Below are 20,696 nucleotides of genomic sequence, written 5' to 3' on the forward strand. Positions count from 1 at the left end.
TTTATGTACATATAATGAAATTCATAAATACTCGCCAATTACACTCAATCTGTAAAAAACATCTTGACAAAAGGAATGTTCAGCTAAAATCACAAGACACTATGGTGATTTTTGATTTACGGGTATGTAAAACGAAATTACATTAACGGATGTAACTGATAACTTTTCCAATGAAATCCTTAGCACCCCGTTGGCAGGCCAGTCACACTGGTTCTCACCACAAGAGGTTACGATCCCCCCTGCCAAATGCTAAGTACAACTGAAACTAATATCTACATATTTACATGAAAAATTGTCCACCTGTGCGGATCTATTTGTGCAGGAGTTTTACGACCGTATGCCGAACTTGTTATGTGGGAAGTTGGCACCCAAGGCTCACAGGTGCTACACCTTGCCCAAGGGTGACCTGGAGGTAGTTGCGGCAAAGGGTAACCTCATTCTCCCGAGTACAAAAAAAAATATGGTAGTAGTTTAAGTTACATTATAGGTACGACCATGAGGGCGCTGTTCATAGTTGGAAGTGATGATGAACAGCGCCCTCATGGTCGTCCCCATAATGTATCTGAGGTGGGAGCATATATTAGCATAAATGATGACGTCACAATAGGATTTCGTGCATAAATTAGCATAAATGAGGACCATGTCCAGCTTTAGCATAAATAATGACGTCACAATGGGAATTCGTGCATAAATTAGCATAAATGAGGAGCAATGCCTTAAAGGGGATCATTTGAATGAGGATGACGTCACAATGGGATATTGTGAATACATTTGCATACATAAAATTGATGTGAATACGAGGTCATGTCGAGGTCATCGTGAATACATTTGCATAAATTACTATCAATTTTTTTAATTATTTTTAATTATTTTTAATTATTTTTAATTATTTTTTAATTGGACAGGCGTGGACGAAAGATTTTTCAGAATGTTTCGTAGAGGGCGCTCACACACACACACACACACACACACACACACACGTTAATAAATACACATCATTTTGAAAACTAATGGAGTTTATTGCACAAAAGAAGTAAACAAGAATGAAATATTGACATGGAGTATATATTTATGACATGGTTGAGTATTTTTTTAACGTCACAAAAAAACATACGATGTGAGTAAGGAAAATAGTTGCGTAGTGTATAAATGTTTAGCGTGATTAAATATTTCTTTGTTAACACCTCGAAAAATACGTAGATACATGTAAATGTGCGGCGTGGTTAAATTTATTTTTAATGCCACAAAAAATACGAGTACATAAACGATTCGATTAAAACACAGAAACGAGAAAAGCCAATAATAGTAAACATTGATCAATAAAAAATAATTCATTCTATATATACATATGTTGTTTATTTTTACATTTCTTACTTCCTTTCAATGAGTCAAGCAGTCTGTACACTTTTTTTTTTTTATTCCATCACTATAATCAGAATCGCTCATCTGTCGTACAAGAAAGAGAGAGAGGATAATATTAAAAACTGATAGTTATATAAAGAAAGTATAAGTTATGTGTTGAAAATTTAATAGTATGAATTATCCCGTAAAACTGCGGTCATCAATCCGCTAAAATGCAAAGTATGCAAAATCGGTTGATCGACGTACAGTTTGTTTTTCAAAAAATGGCGGACTACGCTACTATGAGTTAAAATGTATAATTACCTGATCGTTTCACAGAATAACTTTTGACATACATAATCATCACACGGAATGAGTTTACGGTGTAACGTAGCGATTTTCGTTTTTCCCCCCGACGAAGAAAATATGTCCTCGCTTCTTGCCAAAGATTCAAAGGCGGTAGACCAAGTTTGACCTTCCGTGAAAAGTTCATCTCATGGACACTACGAATCATACAGGACGTATTGGCAACACATGGCTTGAAAGTATTTGATGATTGTAGATCCACGTACGAGAAATCTTATAAATTCCATGACATGACTACCGTACGAGTCATAATAGTCTTCGTGGTAAGGGTATTTCAGACAGAAAGTGGCCCAACGCGTTCCACTCGCGAATATCAACGGTGTTTGATATAAGCGATGTGTATCATTCCGAAGCACACTTGTGAATGCCAGTCTGAACTCAATCACAAGATTAAATGTAAGGCGTGTCTAGTCCTAAGTGTTCCCAACGTGAAATAGACCTCCCACGTAGATGATAAACAACAGATGTTGGTATATTTATGTTATCTAAAACATGAACACTCACAAACAGCCTGAGGGATATCGAGTTTCAAGTTGAAAGCGTGAATTTCGACCTGCGTGTATGGGATACTGATAACATGACTCGACATTCTGTTGACCCCGGCACTATCAGTCAATTCACTGACTTAAACCACAGTCACTCTACTAGGACGGTTAGGAAGCGCCGCGTCATTCTATTGTACCCACCCTTGTCTCCATAAACATTGAAACAAGAGAGGTGTTAACGAGTTAAGAAGTCATTAGCATTAAACAGGCGACGGAAAACACGCGATAAATCATGAGACAGTGCGAGAGTTGCGTCATTTTCCCCCACAAAGCATTGCAATACATGGCACTTTGACCTTTCAACGAAGAGCAGTCTCAAATGCGGAAATGAACATGCTTTGTATATACACGTTTTTCGCGAGAAAATCTTGCTGTCTTGTATGGCATTCTGAAATTATAAATAGTTAATAGAATACTATATTAGTGAATTTCCCCCAAAAGTCGCCCCTGTCTCGACTGAATCAAAACATGTTGAACGGGATTTGTATCAGTCGTCAAATAAAGCGAATGGAGGGATATGAAAGCACGACAATCAAAAATCTCTTTTGTCCAATTACCTCCTATGAAAACTATGCAATAAAACAACACGGCGACCACCTCCATAGACGAAAACATGCAAAACTTCGCCATAAAGTGACTCTAAAAACACACAAAAAATACGAGAATGGACAAAGAAATATTGTAAAGGTTTGCAGACATCAATGTTTTTAGCGATAAAATTGTTTCTAAACTGAGTGAGGGGTTTATTTTACGGACCGAAAGACTGTTAGAGATCAAGACAAAGAGACTGTCAACAAAACACCGTTTTTCTCGAGTAAAGCATCTTCAAGATTGCAAAAGAATGCTCATCTGAAAAATACAATATCACTCCTAGTCACAGTTCAGTTGAGATTGTAGTTTGATGTAAAAATAAAGCACAATTTAAAAAAGTTCACGGTCTTCTCGAGGGTCTTCTCGAGCAACATCGAACGCAATAAATAATGGTAAAAAATAGTGCATTCCAATGACAAATACGTCATAGTTTTGAGACCAGCATAGGTTCTCAGAAGCTGCTCGTTCACACCTTTAACCAATAGAGCTTCCTAACCGTCCTAGTAGAGTGACTCCTAGTAGAGTGACTGTGCTTAAATTATTTTTATCAATTAGCCTTTGCTAAAATACTACCGTCATTTGCCACGTCATTAAAAAAAAACATGGCCCGCAGCGGAGGGATTTGAAATAAAACACGTTCAATCTCGTAATGACGCGTTCTCCGTGTCAATGTTACGATTATACTCGAAATTGACTATTTGGGGGATAAAAACTGGGTCAACTTGATTCAGTCAACATGAATCTGACCCAGGCAGTATGATGATTCCAGTCCGTCACCAATTCACTTGTCTGAAAAGGCACACCCCAAGGGTGTATGACGCCTTGTCTCAATTCAGGCCGAATCAAAGACTGTGCACGCCGTCGATCTATATCTGTGATCGATGTGGACGAGAAACATTCCACCACTCTGATCGTTTTTATATCATCGGTAATTCAGTGTACCGCTCGAATGTAATGCATCAATCAATAGTTTAGTTTTGAAGGTTTATTTTACAATAACTGGAAAACCGACCGAAATCGCGAAATTTTAGGATTCAATCTTTACTCAGTCAAACATCAAAACTAAGTATTCAGTTCATTCTCTCTTCACTAATAAAATGGCAGTACTCAGCAAACTATCATTCATTGTTTTTTTAAACATCATTTCGAGTATCCACGATTTCGAAATACTAGAAGAGGCAAGAACGAACGTTACATTTGAATGGTCAAATGACAAGGGGCTGACCCCGCTCGAACGTGCAACAGAATGTATTAAATACATTGACCCATTTGAAAAACAGAGTCAACCTCAAAACATTGAGAGCCATAGCCGATGCTTCAAACAACGAGTTTCTCTTCAAATGGTTCAAAACCAAATTAAATGAAGCACTATGATTCGTCACAAATTACGCTGACATCCTTAGCAGCCTGGCAAAAGAAATCACTCAACTAACCACACCACCAGATTCAAATTTCCACGATCAACGACAAAAAAGAAACATTATAGGCGATCTCCTGTTCGAGGTAACGGCCTTGGCTTGGCTACAAAGAGACAATTGTAGTTACTAGCTCGAGAAATTGACCCATATTTCTAAGACAAAATTAACCAAATTTTGAAATTATACATATTTTAATACCAAACTTGTCATTTTTACCAACAAACTACTGAATCACAGTACGTATAATAACGTATACCATTGACAAATTCAGACTCCGCTTATAAATTATACTCGATTATGTCTTTACCACTAATTTAAAATAAACAGTTATATTGGAAAGAATGAGATGAAATTTTATTATTATCATTGTAGATTCAATAAGCAAACTGGAAGCGGGTCAAGAAATCGTAAATGTTTCATATTATAGAGATGGTGCGTAGTTTGTTCTTTGACGGTAAACACGTACGCATTTTCAATGGCGAACATCGACCAGTAATAATGGCATACACTTTGTATGCTAATTCATGTTTAATAAAATGCGCTAAGTTTTGATTATTCCCAAGATGTACAGAGAGCACTCGCTTATCCATTAGACAGATTCCACTATACAATTATAATATCCTGACCGCATTGTTTAAACTCTCGTAAATCGACTGTTTGACGTGACTGGGGCACCGGTGGACGAGAAATGCGTGCGTGCACATTACATTTCGTTAACACTTTCATTCATAATAGTATCACTTGCAATATGGCGTAATATCAATCGACGATCCTCAAAATACTGTATGTATGTATGCACGTTGTAGTTCGAATGATTAGATATTTCTTTTATTTTGCCATTTTTGTCGATTCTTTCATTATGAACAGTGTTGACTTGCTCTCGAAATAAATACTTTACACCGATGTTACCGTTTGTAATGTTTATAGTGTATACGTGAAAGATATTCGCCTTTGAAATAATAATTGAAGACACAACTATATAATCTTCAAATCAGCTGGGTGTTATTATTGAAGTAACGCACGACGCGTGATATTGTTTTAATGGGGTCTGATCGCGTTTCATAACTCCTGTATTGAATAATGCCATGAATCAAATTGTCCTAACAACATGGTAAACACGGGTCAGCAATAAGTAGCTATTTTATCGGTGAGGAAAGATCTGCTTCTTGATTGCGATTATGATTATGTCTAATATAATTTATAATAATCTATTACTCTACGTACACAACTTGAAGCGGGCTTTTCAATTCAACTCACTGCGGCCGTACACAACATGGCTAGTTCCCCCTTCGAAAGAGTGCGTGCGTGTGCTGCGTTAGCAACACTATCTGTGACCACTGAGCTTTTCAAATATTTACAAAGCACGATGTGATAACTGAGGTGGTAAACTGACCATGATGTCAATATCCAACCATCTAATTTGCACAATAATAATTAAAATTGAAACCGTATTCATGCGTGGGATCTTGGTTGGAAATACAACGAAGTAACAAAAAACCAGCAAAGTGTAACAATAATAAAATCACAAACATGTGAATGTAAAGCAAAAAAAAAAATATTTGGTGGTTGGTTTAGGCATTTGGCATTTTAGGATTTTTTTTTTCTTATCGTACCCTGAATCAGATGTGGACGAATGTTCCTAGCTCAATGATTGTTTTGTCATTTTAACTTTTTTAGTATACCTGTTAGGTGTTCATCATCTGTCCTAAAGTTGATTTTATTGTATTTAATATTTTAATCATGATTTTTTTTTGTTTCTTATTGTATAGATTACAAATGAGAAGATATTGTTTTTCGTTCACTGTTTTGTCATTTTAACTTTTTAGTATACCTGTTAGGTGTTCATCATCTGTCCTAAAGTTGATTTTATTGTATTTAATATTTTAATCATGATTTTTTTTGTTTCTTATTGTATAGATTACAAATGAGAAGATATTGTTTTTCGTTCACAATTTTCTAGTTGTCACAAACTGAGCAAATTCAGTCTTCAGCTATAAGATTATATACAATAAAGTAACAAAAATAAGCAATGTGTAACAATAATAAAATCACAAACATTTGAATGTAAAGAAAAACAAATTATTTTGTGATTGGTTTAGACATCTGGTATTTTAGGTTTTTTTTCTTGTCGTAACCTGAAACAGATGTGGACGAATTTTCCTAGCTCAATGATTATTTTGTCATTTTAACTTCTTAGTATATCTGTTAGGTGTTCATCGTCCGTCCTAAAGTTGATTTTATTGTATTTAATATTTTAATCATGATTATTTCTTTCCTCCATGTATAAATTACAATTGAGAAGTTGTTTTTCGTTCTCAATTTTCTAGTTGTCACAAACTGGGCAAATTTAGTTTTCAGCTATAATGTTATTATATCTACCCCTTTCCATTTGAAGGGTATGAGCCCTTATTCCGAGTTTCGCCTTAGCGCAGCACTATGTTTTAGATTTTTGATTGTGGTGAGATATTTTTTATATGCAAATTCTGTTTTAATTTTCTGTAGGTTCGTAACTTGTTTTTATGATGTGTACTTTTATTTGCATCGTGTAATGTTTCTGTGCTATGAATTTCTAAAGGATTGTTCGAATTACCTGTCAATATTTCAATGATTTTCTTTTTTGTCATCCTGAGATTTATGTGTATTCCAAATATTATTTTTTCCATAGTCAAATTGTTTAAAATCTGATTCATGTCTTTTACAAGGATATTTTCTCAACTCTAGCAGGCTTGCCAAATTTCTTGGTTTGCTATTTACTTTGATTCATGTCTTTTACCCAGTTGTCTTTTCCCTTTTCGTCAATATGTATGCCATTCTTGTTTTACGATGAATATTCCTGATTTGTGTCTAGACCAATGGAAAAAAAATGAAAATATATTACTGCAAATACTTTCTAAAATTAAATAGCAAAGCAAGAAATTTCGCTAGCCTGCTAGAGTTGGGAAAATATCCTCCCCCATAGCAACTAGATTGAAATATTGGATCAAAATAAATAATTCTAACCCAAACTCGCTAGTTCACGAAGCTCACAAACTTGGAATACATATTGACGAAAAGGGAAAAGACAACTGGGTAAAAGACATGAATCAAAGTAAATAGCAAACCAAGAAATTTGGCAAGCCTGCTAGAGTTGAGAAAATATCCTTGTAAAAGACATGAATCAGATTTTAAACAATTTGACTATGGAAAAAATAATATTTGGAATACACATAAATCTCAGGATGACAAAAAAGAAAATCATTGAAATATTGACAGGTAATTCGAACAATCCTTTAGAAATTCATAGCACAGAAACATTACACGATGCAAATAAAAGTACACATCATAAAAACAAGTTACGAACCTACAGAAAATTAAAACAGAATTTGCATATAAAAAATATCTCACCACAATCAAAAATCTAAAACATAGTGCTGCGCTAAGGCGAAACTCGGAATAAGGGCTCATACCCTTCAAATGGAAAGGGGTAGATATAATAACATTATAGCTGAAAACTAAATTTGCCCAGTTTGTGACAACTAGAAAATTGAGAACGAAAAACAACTTCTCAATTGTAATTTATACATGGAGGAAAGAAATAATCATGATTAAAATATTAAATACAATAAAATCAACTTTAGGACGGACGATGAACACCTAACAGATATACTAAGAAGTTAAAATGACAAAATAATCATTGAGCTAGGAAAATTCGTCCACATCTGTTTCAGGTTACGACAAGAAAAAAAACCTAAAATACCAGATGTCTAAACCAATCACAAAATAATTTGTTTTTCTTTACATTCAAATGTTTGTGATTTTATTATTGTTACACATTGCTTATTTTTGTTACTTTATTGTATATAATCTTATAGCTGAAGACTGAATTTGCTCAGTTTGTGACAACTAGAAAATTGTGAACGAAAAACAATATCTTCTCATTTGTAATCTATACAATAAGAAACAAAAAAAAATCATGATTAAAATATTAAATACAATAAAATCAACTTTAGGACAGATGATGAACACCTAACAGGTATACTAAAAAGTTAAAATGACAAAACAGTGAACGAAAAACAATATCTTCTCATTTGTAATCTATACAATAAGAAACAAAAAAAATCATGATTAAAATATTAAATACAATAAAATCAACTTTAGGACAGATGATGAACACCTAACAGGTATACTAAAAAAGTTAAAATGACAAAACAATCATTGAGCTAGGAACATTCGTCCACATCTGATTCAGGGCACGATAAGAAAAAAAAAATCCTAAAATGCCAAATGCCTAAACCAACCACCAAATATTTTTTTTTTTTGCTTTACATTCACATGTTTGTGATTTTATTATTGTTACACTTTGCTGGTTTTTTGTTACTTCGTTGTATTTCCAACCAAGATCCCACGCATGAATACGGTTTCAATTTTAATTATTATTGTGCAAATTAGATGGTTGGATATTGACATCATGGTCAGTTTACCACCTCAGTTATCACATCGTGCTTTGTAAATATTTGAAAAGCTCAGCGGTCACAGATAGTGTTGCTAACGCAGCACACGCACGCACTCTTTCGAAGGGGGAACTAGCCATGTTGTGTACGGCCGCAGTGAGTTGAATTGAAAAGCCCGCTTCAAGTTGTGTACGTAGAGTAATAGATTATTATAAATTATATTAGACATAATCATAATCGCAATCAAGAAGCAGATCTTTCCTCACCGATAAAATAGCTACTTATTGCTGACCCGTGTTTACCATGTTGTTAGGACAATTTGATTCATGGCATTATTCAATACAGGAGTTATGAAACGCGATCAGACCCCATTAAAACAATATCACGCGTCGTGCGTTACTTCAATAATAACACCCAGCTGATTTGAAGACTATATAGTTGTGTCTTCAATTATTATTTCAAAGGCGAATATCTTTCACGTATACACTATAAACATTACAAACGGTAACATCGGTGTAAAGTATTTATTTCGAGAGCAAGTCAACACTGTTCATAATGAAAGAATCGACAAAAATGGCAAAATAAAAGAAATATCTAATCATTCGAACTACAACGTGCATACATACATACAGTATTTTGAGGATCGTCGATTGATATTACGCCATATTGCAAGTGATACTATTATGAATGAAAGTGTTAACGAAATGTAATGTGCACGCACGCATTTCTCGTCCACCGGTGCCCCAGTCACGTCAAACAGTCGATTTACGAGAGTTTAAACAATGCGGTCAGGATATTATAATTGTATAGTGGAATCTGTCTAATGGATAAGCGAGTGCTCTCTGTACATCTTGGGAATAATCAAAACTTAGCGCATTTTATTAAACATGAATTAGCATACAAAGTGTATGCCATTATTACTGGTCGATGTTCGCCATTGAAAATGCGTACGTGTTTACCGTCAAAGAACAAACTACGCATCATCTCTATAATATGAAACATTTACGATTTCTTGACCCGCTTCCAGTTTGCTTATTGAATCTACAATGATAATAATAAAATTTCATCTCATTCTTTCCAATATAACTGTTTATTTTAAATTAGTGGTAAAGACATAATCGAGTATAATTTATAAGCGGAGTCTGAATTTGTCAATGGTATACGTTATTATACGTACTGTGATTCAGTAGTTTGTTGGTAAAAATGACAAGTTTGGTATTAAAATATGTATAATTTCAAAATTTGGTTAATTTTGTCTTAGAAATATGGGTCAATTTCTCGAGCTAGTAACTACAATTGTCTCTTTGTAGCCAAGCCAAGGCCGTTACCTCGAACAGGAGATCGCCTATAATGTTTCTTTTTTGTCGTTGATCGTGGAAATTTGAATCTGGTGGTGTGGTTAGTTGAGTGATTTCTTTTGCCAGGCTGCTAAGGATGTCAGCGTAATTTGTGACGAATCATAGTGCTTCATTTAATTTGGTTTTGAACCATTTGAAGAGAAACTCGTTGTTTGAAGCATCGGCTATGGCTCTCAATGTTTTGAGGTTGACTCTGTTTTTCAAATGGGTCAATGTATTTAATACATTCTGTTGCACGTTCGAGCGGGGTCAGCCCCTTGTCATTTGACCATTCAAATGTAACGTTCGTTCTTGCCTCTTCTAGTATTTCGAAATCGTGGATACTCGAAATGATGTTTAAAAAAACAATGAATGATAGTTCGCTGAGTACTGCCATTTTATTAGTGAAGAGAGAATGAACTGAATACTTAGTTTTGATGTTTGACTGAGTAAAGATTGAATCCTAAAATTTCGCGATTTCGGTCGGTTTTCCAGTTATTGTAAAATAAACCTTCAAAACTAAACTATTGATTGATGCATTACATTCGAGCGGTACACTGAATTACCGATGATATAAAAACGATCAGAGTGGTGGAATGTTTCTCGTCCACATCGATCACAGATATAGATCGACGGCGTGCACAGTCTTTGATTCGGCCTGAATTGAGACAAGGCGTCATACACCCTTGGGGTGTGCCTTTTCAGACAAGTGAATTGGTGACGGACTGGAATCATCATACTGCCTGGGTCAGATTCATGTTGACTGAATCAAGTTGACCCAGTTTTTATCCCCCAAATAGTCAATTTCGAGTATAATCGTAACATTGACACGGAGAACGCGTCATTACGAGATTGAACGTGTTTTATTTCAAATCCCTCCGCTGCGGGCCATGTTTTTTTTTAATGACGTGGCAAATGACGGTAGTATTTTAGCAAAGGCTAATTGATAAAAATAATTTAAGCACAGTCACTCTACTAGGAGTCACTCTACTAGGACGGTTAGGAAGCTCTATTGGTTAAAGGTGTGAACGAGCAGCTTCTGAGAACCTATGCTGGTCTCAAAACTATGACGTATTTGTCATTGGAATGCACTATTTTTCACCATTATTTATTGCGTCCGATGTTGCTCGAGAAGACCCTCGAGAAGACCGTGAACTTTTTTAAATTGTGCTTTATTTTTACATCAAACTACAATCTCAACTGAACTGTGACTAGGAGTGATATTGTATTTTTCAGATGAGCATTCTTTTGCAATCTTGAAGATGCTTTACTCGAGAAAAACGGTGTTTTGTTGACAGTCTCTTTGTCTTGATCTCTAACAGTCTTTCGGTCCGTAAAATAAACCCCTCACTCAGTTTAGAAACAATTTTATCGCTAAAAACATTGATGTCTGCAAACCTTTACAATATTTCTTTGTCCATTCTCGTATTTTTTGTGTGTTTTTAGAGTCACTTTATGGCGAAGTTTTGCATGTTTTCGTCTATGGAGGTGGTCGCCGTGTTGTTTTATTGCATAGTTTTCATAGGAGGTAATTGGACAAAAGAGATTTTTGATTGTCGTGCTTTCATATCCCTCCATTCGCTTTATTTGACGACTGATACAAATCCCGTTCAACATGTTTTGATTCAGTCGAGACAGGGGCGACTTTTGGGGGAAATTCACTAATATAGTATTCTATTAACTATTTATAATTTCAGAATGCCATACAAGACAGCAAGATTTTCTCGCGAAAAACGTGTATATACAAAGCATGTTCATTTCCGCATTTGAGACTGCTCTTCGTTGAAAGGTCAAAGTGCCATGTATTGCAATGCTTTGTGGGGGAAAATGACGCAACTCTCGCACTGTCTCATGATTTATCGCGTGTTTTCCGTCGCCTGTTTAATGCTAATGACTTCTTAACTCGTTAACACCTCTCTTGTTTCAATGTTTATGGAGACAAGGGTGGGTACAATAGAATGACGCGGCGCTTCCTAACCGTCCTAGTAGAGTGACTGTGGTTTAAGTCAGTGAATTGACTGATAGTGCCGGGGTCAACAGAATGTCGAGTCATGTTATCAGTATCCCATACACGCAGGTCGAAATTCACGCTTTCAACTTGAAACTCGATATCCCTCAGGCTGTTTGTGAGTGTTCATGTTTTAGATAACATAAATATACCAACATCTGTTGTTTATCATCTACGTGGGAGGTCTATTTCACGTTGGGAACACTTAGGACTAGACACGCCTTACATTTAATCTTGTGATTGAGTTCAGACTGGCATTCACAAGTGTGCTTCGGAATGATACGCATCGCTTATATCAAACACCGTTGATATTCGCGAGTGGAACGCGTTGGGCCACTTTCTGTCTGAAATACCCTTACCACGAAGACTATTATGACTCGTACGGTAGTCATGTCATGGAATTTATAAGATTTCTCGTACGTGGATCTACAATCATCAAATACTTTCAAGCCATGTGTTGCCAATACGTCCTGTATGACTCGTAGTGTCCATGAGATGAACTTTTCACGGAAGGTCAAACTTGGTCTACCGCCTTTGAATCTTTGGCAAGAAGCGAGGACATATTTTCTTCGTCGGGGGGAAAAACGAAAATCGCTACGTTACACCGTAAACTCATTCCGTGTGATGATTATGTATGTCAAAAGTTATTCTGTGAAACGATCAGGTAATTATACATTTTAACTCATAGTAGCGTAGTCCGCCATTTTTTGAAAAACAAACTGTACGTCGATCAACCGATTTTGCATACTTTGCATTTTAGCGGATTGATGACCGCAGTTTTACGGGATAATTCATACTATTAAATTTTCAACACATAACTTATACTTTCTTTATATAACTATCAGTTTTTAATATTATCCTCTCTCTCTCTTTCTTGTACGACAGATGAGCGATTCTGATTATAGTGATGGAATAAAAAAAAAAAGTGTACAGACTGCTTGACTCATTGAAAGGAAGTAAGAAATGTAAAAATAAACAACATATGTATATATAGAATGAATTATTTTTTATTGATCAATGTTTACTATTATTGGCTTTTCTCGTTTCTGTGTTTTAATCGAATCGTTTATGTACTCGTATTTTTTGTGGCATTAAAAATAAATTTAACCACGCCGCACATTTACATGTATCTACGTATTTTTCGAGGTGTTAACAAAGAAATATTTAATCACGCTAAACATTTATACACTACGCAACTATTTTCCTTACTCACATCGTATGTTTTTTTGTGACGTTAAAAAAATACTCAACCATGTCATAAATATATACTCCATGTCAATATTTCATTCTTGTTTACTTCTTTTGTGCAATAAACTCCATTAGTTTTCAAAATGATGTGTATTTATTAACGTGTGTGTGTGTGTGTGTGTGTGTGTGTGAGCGCCCTCTACGAAACATTCTGAAAAATCTTTCGTCCACGCCTGTCCAATTAAAAAATAATTAAAAATAATTAAAAATAATTAAAAAAATTGATAGTAATTTATGCAAATGTATTCACGATGACCTCGACATGACCTCGTATTCACATCAATTTTATGTATGCAAATGTATTCACAATATCCCATTGTGACGTCATCCTCATTCAAATGATCCCCTTTAAGGCATTGCTCCTCATTTATGCTAATTTATGCACGAATTCCCATTGTGACGTCATTATTTATGCTAAAGCTGGACATGGTCCTCATTTATGCTAATTTATGCACGAAATCCTATTGTGACGTCATCATTTATGCTAATATATGCTCCCACCTCAGATACATTATGGGGACGACCATGAGGGCGCTGTTCATCATCACTTCCAACTATGAACAGCGCCCTCATGGTCGTACCTATAATGTAACTTAAACTACTTATGGTAATATAGTGATTATAGATACATCGAGTGTGTCCAATTGCATCATAAATGTTGCGAAACAAAACACGCACATAAAATGAAACATTTTCTATTTATTTGCATAATTATCCCCTTTGCTACATAGCTCAGGTTGGCATATACTGTTTTAAAATGGTAAATCCTACTAGAGTTTTTTAAATTGTATTATGTATGGACGTCTTTATTTGGATATAATATTCGTTTCAAAGACATCTACGTAAATGTTCTTGTTTTTAACTCGGGAAGGAATTTTTTATCTGTAAACTGTGAAAGAAAAGCAATCCAGGCATCAGTTGTATTGCAATATAGCTCACTGTTTTGCTAACAAAATAACAATATTGATATCAGCGCATTATTATAAACTGTAACATTTAAACTGTGGATATTGCTATTATATTTTATTCATCACAAAGCATGGATAGTGAGTTCTTTTAAACAAAGAATTTTCTTTGCGGCATTTCGTTATACTATGGTGTAAAATAACTATGTTTTGTTTGTGTTAGATTATCGTAAGATATGTATAATAACCTGTAATCAGAGAAGATATAAGTTAAATAGACACCTGCTAATTCTTCTGAATTCAATACGTACTCAGATACTCATGAATGAATATTTTCACAAGCATAATAGTGTCTACATGTCGTTATATCGGGAGCGGGAGAGATTAGGGATTTTTCAGAAACAAATTGAATGTCTTTAAGCTCTATGTGCTCAAATCGTGACACATACTTATTATATTTGGTATAAGTGTTTTAAAGAATCGACTTATTTTTTTCCAATGTCCACATTAACTCGATGTCTTCCTAGTTTCTCGTATATTGCATATATCGTTTGACGTAGTAGTAATTGAATTGTTCTTGTGATGCCACCATTAAGTTCTTTTATAATAAAATGAATTGTCGTTGTCATTTCCTCTTCCAATAATATCCATGAAACGTCATAAATGCGAGACTGAGAGAAACAACACATATCGTCATCACCTAGAGCTTTTCCACATACCATCGACTTTTTCGCATCTAAGACTTCAGAAGCATTATTAGCCATAAAAAGATGTAACTCAATACTACATACGACAGTATGATGTTAATTGGTTATGTACCGCAGATCTGAGAATGACCTTTTTATATGCCGGAATTAGCATTTTTCTCAAATGTTAGATTGGACTCTTCTTTTTTGGCAGCTTCAGATTTGAATCGTCTCTTCTTTCGACAGCAAAAACGAATCATATGTTCAAATTTCAACCATGCCACAGTTGAAACATTGGAAAAGATACATTTAAATATACATGATAGCAAACACAGCGTGCTTTCAATACATTTACACTTTGCAACAAAATTAAAATGAAAAATAATTCATGTTGATATTGTTAACTAGATTACTAAACAGACATGTTGGCTTGACCTGTATTTGGTGGTCAACCAAGCTGTAATGGTGCAAACTCCTACATTATCCAGTCTTGAAATAAACAAGTACTAAACCCTTATTCTTCAGGTCTTACAACTAAAAGTCCAATCCATATTAGAACACATTAACTATACTAAACAGCAAAGCATATTCTCATGAAAAGAACTTGCTAAGCTCAGCATACATCATCGATGTGACACAGCTACTAATACTGATAACACGTGATACCTGATGCATGTATGCATAGGATATGTGTCAGTAAATGATATTTCGCATTTGTTAACTTTCCCTGGGGAATAATGTTAAGAGGAGTATTATATCTTCCATCTGACCAACCTCTAAAATCCTGACAACTCAACTGGAGCAAAAGACATAGCGCTGATATACATCAAATAAATTCAACATAATGTTGAATAAGTGTTAACCCATTAATATTAGATTGTTAACTATTTATTCTAAACTATGAAGACGTCCACACATGTTATACATGCAAAATTACACGACTGTCATGGCCCCATGAAGACTTCTGTTACAAAGTGATATTAAAAGGTTGATTTAACAACATACACAATTGGTAATTCATAATTGCTAAAATTATCAAGAAGTCACGGTGAAACTGTTTTCAATTGCACATAATATATTTGACAGAGACATGATGTGACGTCAGCGTACAAATAACGTTTGGAGTGATATACACTAATATTAAAATCATTCATTTTAAACTCTTGTTATAAAAATGATTTTCAATAAATATGAATACATTATAGGAATAGGACCACTGACACATTAAAAATGTAAAATGCTTTATTGACATTTGTGTTGAGTGCATATCTTATTCAAGTGATAAAAACAGAACAGTTCATACAATTGGAAGCTTTTTGAAATGGCATGGCGAAATACATTTTATCTTGGTCTGTTGTCAATACTTCTTCTCATGATAAGTATTTATTTTTAATAATCTGATTTAGTTTAGAAAGCTATCGAGTGACAGTATTGTAATTTACAAGAAGCATTGTGACATTCAGTGTACATTTCCGTTCTTTGCAAGATACCGCGTTCTGCTAGCAAACGAATGCAAGAACAGGAAAAACAAGGTCATAGCGCTGGGGTGACTTCAGAGTAAGTACAGGACTCGTCTTCAGGATTTAACTTATAAACGTCACCTGTGTCAATGACAAGGACAATGTTACTTTCGTATTGTGCTTAACCAATTTCACATGGTCAGTGATGCGCGCAACTGATTCTTCAAAGATTTCCGATAATTCTCTTTGTTGCCTTCCATATTACTGTTCTACAGTTTCCGCGCCACTGTACTTGTCTGCTCTAATCATGGATGTAATACGCATGCGTGTAACTGACGCAATATATGCCGACAAATACAAAATCGATCACCTGATCAGTATCTCCATAGCAATAGGGCCCATTTCTCTCATGAATTGTAACCGATTGGTTTGTGATTTGAAGAACAACACCTACTAAAAATCAAGTAAAGCCTTGGAACAACACAGGTTAAATTCAGATTTTATAAATTGCTATGTCTTGGAATATCTATGAGCGTTGCTCTGTGCAGCACTATCAAATGCTAATTTTATTTTTGTTACTTACTTAGAAAAATAATTTCCGAAGTCATCAATATGTCATTTGTCTTTTGGCGACCCGCTCCGCTAGGATTTCCCCCTAAAATCACTTCTGTGTGTGATTGTCATTGTCTTCACGTGTGTGTTTTTTTGACTGCGCCGATTTCGGTCAAACTTGGCAGGCAGGTCACCGACGAGAGACCTCCGCACTGTATCAACGAAAGTCCCAACGCAATTTTTACTGAAAGTACAATCGTAAAACGATCGGAAATAAAAAGTTTGTCAGCTTATCGAAATCCTTTCTGTTGTGCATTATGTGTCTACGTCGTGTTTTTTCAATTTGATTTTGTTTTTAATGTTTCGTGGGTTATAACGCATTTAATAGATATTTCTACTCGTTCAATACATGTTAACATGAATCACATTCAAAATTAGTACATCGATTATGTTTTGATAATTTTGATAATTAAATTTGTCTATGTGATCTTTTTTCTATGTGATTTTATAGTTTTTACATGCCACAGGGGCTCATTACTATATGCGAGCACGTAGTCGCTAGTAGGACTCGCATACAATATTCAACGATGCGAATGTGAGATGAAATAATAACATGCAAATCATGGATACGTATTTGGCAAACTGCTCTAAGTTCTGCCAGGCGTATGTAATTTCTGCAGGAATAGTTCACAAAATGCGTGTAATATAAGAGATTATTCTTATTTGGTTTGAAAATAATCAGTTTTACGTTTTGCATTCCATTCCATTTGTGTGTTTAATTATATGATACCAGCATTTGAATTTCCATAATACGTCGATTTGATTGGGGAGTGTGTTTTAATTATGCGAGCCGTGGTTAAATAGACAATATACTATTATTGTGCCTAACGTTGCGACAGTTGGCTAAACAACTAAACAATGAGTGATGTACAAAGTGACACACTTCCTCGGAAGTTTTGTCGATTCTCATAATTGAAATTGTCGTCTCTAGTGCATTAACTGCGTGTCGATCACATATGTCGTGAATTTTTGTGTACCCGCTCGAGGCGATGGTTACGCTGAGATCTGATTAGTGAAAACGGTCCAGATTTTATTTTGCGTAGAAGTACTAAAATTTGTCGTCATGATTGACAGGACAATCCCCATGAGAACGCTTGCGATTGGGTAATGAAAATTGCAACACTATATAACGGCGGTATGTCATGTGACTGCCAGGTCAGAGGACTAGGTCAACCATGGCAATGTTATTGTTTCCCTTTACTAATATAAATGAATTTGAAATTTTGCCTTCGTTATTTTTAAACCACGTAGAAAGGGCGTATCATATTCTAATCTTCACATCGTGACGTTCCCTTTAATATCACGCGCAAAGCACTATGGGAGCTTATCTTACCGACTAGGTGATTTTAAGATAGGTTTGTCAAATGCCCAATTGCATGTTCGCGTTTTGTGTTCGGAGTATTTAATTCGTTGTATATCATCTTATATTCGCATATTTTTTGATTTCATATTCGCACTGTTTTATATTTTTTTCATTGCATGTGCGAATTACAGTTCGAACAATCGGGTTGAGAAATAGCATAATTGTATAATTAAAAACACTCTATTATTAATTTTGCCATGGATACAATGTTTTAGATTTATTAAATATAAATTATGCTTACAAATATTTTAGGGCTTAAACGACTGCACATGCTCTGAATCAGAAAACAAGCATTACAATGCACAGGCACAGCTGACGCGCAAGATAACCCTTATTTTGTGGCTATATAAATTTTCTTTACAAAACAACAGCTATAACAGCAATATGTTATCAATTTATTAATGATTAGAAACATTGTATTTGTTTGTGTAACCAATGTTATCTTGTTTTGACTTATTTAATAAAATAAATCATGATTTATAAGATTGTCTCGACAAATAGAAAAAAACACGTCCAACAGCGGAAATATTGAGCATAATTTCAATTTAGTATATAGCGCCAGGGCTTTTTCAAAAAAAAAACATTAAACTGCACCCGCAATTCGACATAGCTTTTTTGTGTTTAGCATGTTACTTGAATTCTGAAACGTAAACTTCAAAACATTGGTCAACATTTCAAGTATCGCACAGTTTGAGAAAATGGTGTACGCATAAATATACCGCAACTACGACATTTCTATGATAGTCTGAAATTGTTATAATATAGTATTCACGAGATTTCATACACATACTTATCATCTCCAACACACACAACACATTGTAATAATAACTCACTGTTATACCACCTGCTCAAATAATCTGTATTGGGATTATGACACAAACGATTCAACAAAAATTATATCAACATTATTCAACGCCTGAAAGTAGACTTGAAATGCTAAACCAACAATGCTTCATTGTTCCAAATCTAGCCAGAACTTTTTTTAATACTAATCCATTGTAATACCAATAATTCAAATAATCTATACTACTTAGTCAGCAAATCAGGATTATGAATTAAATCATGTATTTGACAGCCATATTAGTATGCACTGATCTCGAGTTCTGACAACCAGGCACCCTTACGTACGAATAACAAGTTAGCTTTCCCCTCTTATAGTATCGTTTGTATATGGTTGATTGCGTGCATTATCGCCTATAGCTCCGATAGTGTCGCCTTCTTTTAATGAATCAGTCTTTCATACATATTTTAAAAAGACAGAGACAATTCGCCCCGCAACGGTGCATATAACATAAATATATTCCCTATTAGGCCGGCAGTGCTACGTATAACACACATCCACCGGCGTGTAAATACAAGAAATAGACCTATTATTCACAAGGTTGTTGCCATTAGTTACTACAGCACACATATGAATATGATATCCTATTTCTATGATATACACAAGCCAAAATCAAACTCACGAAATTATATATTTCAAATACTATATTATATTTTTTCCAACTGCCTCATTGCAATAACATTCCGGTCTTTATCTCTGACTGCAAGTAGTACATTATATATATTCTAAACTAAAAATAATTGCGTTATTTTGTGATTTTTCCATTTAGAACACTTTGACATGTAGCGAACCAATCTGACGGCGGCAGTAGCTTCATGCTAGACTTAGAAATCTTTCTTAATGAAGAACGTGGCAAAACGATGATGAATATGTTTCAAAATCTGATTTTTGGCAATAATTTATATATTTTAATGTGTACTTTAGTCATGTAAAACTGCGCATCCATAAATGGGTGTTCACGGAATAAAATACATATAAACATATATGCAGTACAAAATATTTTATAAAATAACATTTGAGAAGGTGTTACTTATGCTGGCTGCTGACAGTATTTGATTGACCGTGTATGAGCGTTTTTAATGTGGTATTGTATGAATGAGTTGTAGAGTTTGTAGTCAGTTATTCTGAACGACAGTTCACATAGAATACAAGGTAGCAACGTTGATGATGGATTGGAGACACATTTTGCGAATATGACTTGTGCAAAAGGAGGTGTTAATACACTCTACTCGAAACACCGAATTTGCAGCATTAGTTGACACCCCTCCAATCAAATGCAATCACCTATACATGTATTCAATATCGATGACTTTATAAATACAATTATAATTATGACCATGTAACATTTTACTTTCCTAATTACGGAATGTGCAATTAATGTATGTTATTTTATACATACATATGTATATGCGTGTGTTATTTGAAGGTTGTGGTGGCAGATTGAAAAGTTACCTTTAGTTATTTATAGCATTAGTCGGCATCCCCTCTGATAAAATAACATAGACCTTCTTCTTCTTCTTAAAACATTGAGCAGGTTGAATGGTA

General features: G+C 34.7%; 2 long non-coding RNA genes across 2 annotated transcripts; one reads left to right on the plus strand and one right to left on the minus strand.

Annotated features, from left to right (window-relative positions):
* Positions 1-998: 998 nt before the first annotated feature.
* LOC146740155 (uncharacterized) lies at positions 999-2,506 on the minus strand. Its single transcript, XR_014930226.1, has 2 exons — positions 1,666-2,506; positions 999-1,446 (listed from the first exon to the last, which is right to left on the minus strand). It is a non-coding gene; the product is annotated as an uncharacterized LOC146740155 (long non-coding RNA).
* Positions 2,507-11,859: 9,353 nt separating this feature from the next.
* LOC146740156 (uncharacterized) lies at positions 11,860-13,368 on the plus strand. Its single transcript, XR_014930227.1, has 2 exons — positions 11,860-12,700; positions 12,922-13,368. It is a non-coding gene; the product is annotated as an uncharacterized LOC146740156 (long non-coding RNA).
* The last annotated feature ends 7,328 nt before the right edge of the window (positions 13,369-20,696 follow it).

The sequence above is a fragment of the Saccoglossus kowalevskii genome, chromosome 8, assembly GCF_978046115.1.
Source record: "Saccoglossus kowalevskii chromosome 8, keSacKowa6.1, whole genome shotgun sequence".
Classification (NCBI taxonomy): Eukaryota; Metazoa; Hemichordata; class Enteropneusta; family Harrimaniidae; genus Saccoglossus; species Saccoglossus kowalevskii.